Source organism: Canis aureus, chromosome 30 (assembly GCF_053574225.1).
Source record: "Canis aureus isolate CA01 chromosome 30, VMU_Caureus_v.1.0, whole genome shotgun sequence".
In the NCBI taxonomy this organism is placed as follows: Eukaryota; Metazoa; Chordata; class Mammalia; order Carnivora; family Canidae; genus Canis; species Canis aureus.
In genome coordinates this window covers 43,100,731-43,106,323 of record NC_135640.1, presented here as the reverse complement: position 1 = coordinate 43,106,323, position 5,593 = coordinate 43,100,731, and positions in this window count along the sequence as shown.

Sequence of the window (5,593 nt, the reverse complement as noted above, 5' to 3'; positions counted from 1 at the left end):
GAAGAAATGTGATGAAATAAGAAGGGCTCGTGTGGAAGGACCTTGTGCAGCACCAAGCGTGCCGGTGCTGCTGTGGCATCGAGCGTGTGCGAGGCAGGTGAGAGCCCAGCCGCTGGCCGTGCGTGGCTCGGAGGGCCAGAGTTACGGGAGACCGTTAGGCTTCTCTCTATTCTTTGCCACATCACCAAAGGGTCACGATAAACATTTATATTAATTTTAGAGCGGGCCATTTCCTCACTTCACTGCTGCAAGGAAATGTCTCAGTTCGTGTTGAGTCATCGGGGGGGAAAGGGAGGGGTCCCCGAACTCTCAAGTGCATCATCTAACAACCTGGAACATTCTAGTTCCCAGGACAGCCTTATCCCCATAGAGACTGGGGGGCACTGGTACGAAGGGAAACGCACCGCCCTTTGTGTTTGGCAGGTGCCGCCAGCACACGCGGCTGGAAGGAAGGAGTCCAGGTGATTCCCGTTCCTGCCAGCCTGGCGACCTGCCACCGCAAACAACGCAGCCCGTCCCCGCTCCTTCCTTGATAAATGGACAGTCTCGCAAAGCCCCCCTCGGGCAAGGTAGCTTCAGTGTCGTCCCCCCCCCCCCCCGCCACTCGGCTCCTGCTCTTCCCCTGAGATAAGCCAGGATGACTGCTCAGCGCAAAACAATCCCAACTATGCATTCAGCCTCCACTGCCCCCCACGCACCTCAGGATCAGTGCAGACACATTTCCATCCCCTGTTCCAGCCCACCCGACGGTGGGTCGTGGCCTTAGCCGTGCATGCCCATCCCTGCCCTCCCCATCTGCCGTGCTTTGTGCGCAGGCCCCTGGGGACCAGCAGCCTGGCCATCGGGGCCCACCACCGACTCCGTCGTTCTGCAGACCCTCCACAGCTACGTAATGCTCTCATTCCCTTATTTGCTCACATCCCCGATATTTGCTTAGCGCCTTCCCTCTTACCTCCAGTAGAATTCAGGCCACCAAAGGCCAGTTCCTTTGCTTTGTTCACTGATGAACAGAAGGAAAGGGGGAGGGAACAAATGCAAACATGTTAAAGCTGAGGCAGACATTGCAGGATGTTCCTTGTGGGGCATGCCAGCACCCCAGGGGGAATCTTCAGGGTAGGACCTCTCTGCACCTACCACAACCTCCACCTTCCTTTACTCATCACGTGATATTCCAGGCATTTGTGTACACCCCCCTGCTCACTCTCACCCCCCAAATGTGAGCGTTTTGAACATATAAAACTGACATGCGCTGTAACTCATTATAAAAATCCCCAAACACCTCCCAATAAAGCTCAAGACCCGCTTTGACTCGCCTTTTCATCTCAGCTCCTGACAAGATAGTCCTTGTTATTATGCTTCTGTTGGTTATTTTAAAATGCATCTTATAGATGTGTGCTACTCTAGAAATGTAGAAGGTTGAAACTCGTAGAACATACATGACATAATGCTCATGGTTCTATGACTTGCTTTATTATAACACGATATATGTTGTAGCTTTTCTCATGTCAGTATATATGCATGCATGTATTTAAATGACTGCACAAAAAAATTAAAAAAAATAAATGACTGCACACAGATTTCATAGTATGAAAATAGCATACTCGGTGATCCCACCATTAATGAGACTTAAGTTGTTTTGAATCCTTTGCTTAAAATAATATACTGCCTTGAAAAGAGATAGAAAGCCGGATTAAGAATGAAACAGAAAAGCCAAATGTGGAAAGCACAGCAAAAGGTGAAGAATGGCTTTGATAGGCTCATCGGTGAGCTCAACTGGAGAGTCAGGTCAACAGAAACCTCCACGTTGAGACACGAGGAGAAGACAGAGTGGTATGGAAGACAGAGCTGTGCGTTTGGGAGCCATGGGAGCAGAAGAACTCTTTGAAGAGAAATAGCTGAAATTTTTCCAAAATTAATGACAGGCACTAAACCATAGATCATAACTCAGAGAACATGCATTAGGGTAAATGCTCCAATAAAAAAAAAAAAGTAAAACAAACAAACAAACAAAATAAAAATTCCTTATACATGACATATTCAAGCTGCTGGGGGAAAAAAAAAAAAAAAAAAAAAAACAGAAAAAGTCTCTAAGGCAACCAGAGTACAAACATGGAAACGTTACATGCCGAGAGGCAAAGATAAGACTTATGGCACAATTCTCTCAGAAACTGTATAAACTGGATGACAAAAGGCCTGAAAGAAACAAAAAGTGTTGACTCAATATTCTGTACCAGTGAAAATATATGTTACAAATTAAGGATAAATAAGGCTATCTTAGGCAAACGAGAACTGTGGGAATTTATTGCTGGCACACATTCTCTAAGAAATGATAACCAGTGTTCATCAATCAGAAAGAATGGTATCAGTCCCCCAACTGGATCTTCACAATGAAAGAACAAGTGCCAGAAATGGAAGAAATAAAGATAAGATAAACTTTTCTCCCCTTATTTTTAATTGCTATAAATGATAGCTGCTACCTACAGGAAATACAGTGAACTTGTGTTCATGGCATATACTAAAGTGAAATAGATAATTATATCAGGAAGGATGGGAGGAATAGATTGGAAGAATATTGTTGTAGTAAGCTCCCTATATTACATATGAGGTAGTCTAATATTATTTGAAGGTAAACTCTGAGTAATTTAAGATCTATGTTGTAAACTCTAGGGCAAACACTAAAAAAAAATTTTTTTTAAAGTATAAGTAATAGGGACGCCTGGGTGGCTCAGTGGTTGAGCATCTGCCTTCGGCTCAGGGCGTGATCCCTGGGTCCTGGGATCGAGTCCTGCATCGGGCTCCCTGCAGGGAGCCTGCTTCTCCCTCTGCCTGTGTCTCTGCCTCTCTCTCTCTCTGTGTCTCTCAAGAATAAATGAATGAATCTTTTAAAAAAAAAAGTATAAGTAATAAATCAAGAGGACCTAAAACAAAAAAGATTTTAAAAGTGCTCAATCAAAAAAAAAAAAAAAAGTGCTCAATCAACTAAGAGAAGGCAGAAAAAAAAGTTAACAAAAAAACAAAAAAGAAAAGGAAAACCAGGTGGAACAAACATAAAACACCTAGCAAAATTATAATTTTTATTCAATCTTATCAATAATTGGGCAGCCTGGGTGGCTCAGCAGTTTAGCGCCGCCTTCGGCCCAGGGCGTGATCCTGAGATCTGGAATCGAGTCCCTCATTGGGCTCCTTGCATGGGGCCTGCTTCTCCCTCTGTCTGTATCTCTGCCTCTCTCTCTCTCTCATGAATAAATAAAAAAAAATTTAAAAAAATCTTATCAATAATCACATTAAATGTGAATGGTCTAAACACACCAGTTAAAAGGTAGAGATGGTCAGATTGGATTTAAAAAAAAAAAAAAAGCAAGACTCAACTACAGTATGTCTTTAAGAAATCCACATTAAATATAAAACATCTACAGATTTAAGGTATAAGGATGAAAAGAGATATGCCACTCAATCATTAGCCAAAAGAAAACCAGAGGAGCTAACTTGGTGACAGACAGACTTTTGAGGAAGAAATATCATCACACATAAAAAAGGACAGACATTACATAATAATTTTGTTAATTCTCAAGAGGACACAGCATTCATAAATGAGGATGCACCTAAAAAATAGGATTCAAAGTATTGAAGCAGTAACTGCCTAGATTGAAAGGAGAAACAGATCCCAAATTATAGTTGAACATGTCAACATGCTGGACTCCTGGTAATCATTAAAACAAGTGGACCCAAAATAAATAAGGGCATGGAAGACATGAATGCTGTCAGCTATCTGGACCTCATTGACATTTATAGAACGCTCCGCCCACCACTACTTCTTGAGAATAAGAATAGACTCTTCTCAAGTGCACATTCACATCACCACGGTATACATTTTTTTCTGGGCCACAAAATATACCTAGGCAAACTTGAAAGAATATAAATAAAAAAAAACAAACAAGGAAGAATATAAATCATACAAAGTACGCTTTCAAGTCACAACAGAACAAGGAGTCAAAAAGGAATTTGTGAAGTCCTAAGATATTTGGAAATTTTAAGTAACACACAAAAGATTTTAAGTAACACAATTCTAAGTAAGCTGTAAGTCAGAGAGGCATCTCAGGGAAATACAAAAACATTCCAAATTAACTGAAAATGAAAACACAACATCTCAAAACTTATGGGAAGGAGAGGAAGTAGTGCTTAGTGGGAAATTTATAGCACTAAACACTCATATTTTTAAAAAAGAAAGCTCTCAAAGAAATGACCTCAGCTTCCATTATACAAAACTAGGAAAAAAAAAAAAAAAAAAAACACGTCCAATTAAGCACAAAGGAAGTAGAAGAAAGGAAATAATACAGATGAGGACAGAAAACAATACCATGAAAATTACTGGAACCAAAATCTGGCTGTTTTTTGTTTCTTCTGGGGTTTTTTCAAGCTCTGGTCAGACTGCCCATGAAGAAAAGAGTACTGACATAACTCGCCAACGCCAAGAATGAAAGCACAGACATCACTATCGATCTTGCAGCTCCTTAAAAGATAATAAAGGAATATTACAAACAACTTAATTTTATGCTGATAAGTTCTATAGCTTAAACAAAATACACAAATTCCTTGAAATACACAGACTGTCCACACTGATACAAGAAGAAATTTTAAAATCCAAATGGCTCTATAGCTGTTACAGAAATTGAACTCATAACTAAAAACCTTCCTAGAAAGCAAACCCCTGACCCGAATAGCTTTGTTGGTGAATATTATAAAATATTTATTGAAGAAATAACTGCAAACCTACATAAGCTTTTTCAGACAATGGAGGAGGGAACAGTTCCCAATTTATTTCGTGAGGCCTCTATTACCCTGGTAACAAAGACACCACAAGAAAACTACAGACCAATGCCCTTCATGAACAGCATGCGGAAATGTTTAACGAAATGCTAGCAAATAAGACTAGGTAATATATAAAAAGGATAATACATCATAACCATGTGAGACCTATTCCTGGAATGCAAGCCTGGCTTAATATTAAAAATCAATATTATTCACTGTATCGATAGAATAATGGAGAAAAATCCATAGGATCATCTCCCCAAATGCAGAAAGAGAACATGACAAATTAAATATCCATTCTAGAAATAGAAGGGAAGGCCTCGGTCTGATAAACAAAAAGTTTATAGATAACATTGTACTTCATGTTGAATGCTTTCTCCCTATAACAAAGAATACAACGAGACAGAAGAAGCATTGCTAATCAGTGTTATTCGGGAAATCTTAAGAAAGGTTTTTAGCTGAGAAAAGAAGTTAAAAGATGTACAGATTGGGAAGGAGGAAATTTCTATTAGCATAGGAGACGATCAATTGTAGAAAGTCCTAAGGAATCTACATATAAGCTATCAGAGTTAATAGGGAAGCATAGCAAGGTTGTAGGATTTAAGGACAATATACAAAAAAATTGATTTACTTCTACATACTAGTAATGAACAATTGGGAATTGGAATTTTTTAGAAGATTTTATTATTTATTCATGAGACAGAGAGAGAGAGGCAGAGACATAGGCAGAGGGAGATGCAGGATGCCTGCGGGGAGCCTGCTGTGGGACTTGATCCCAAGACCC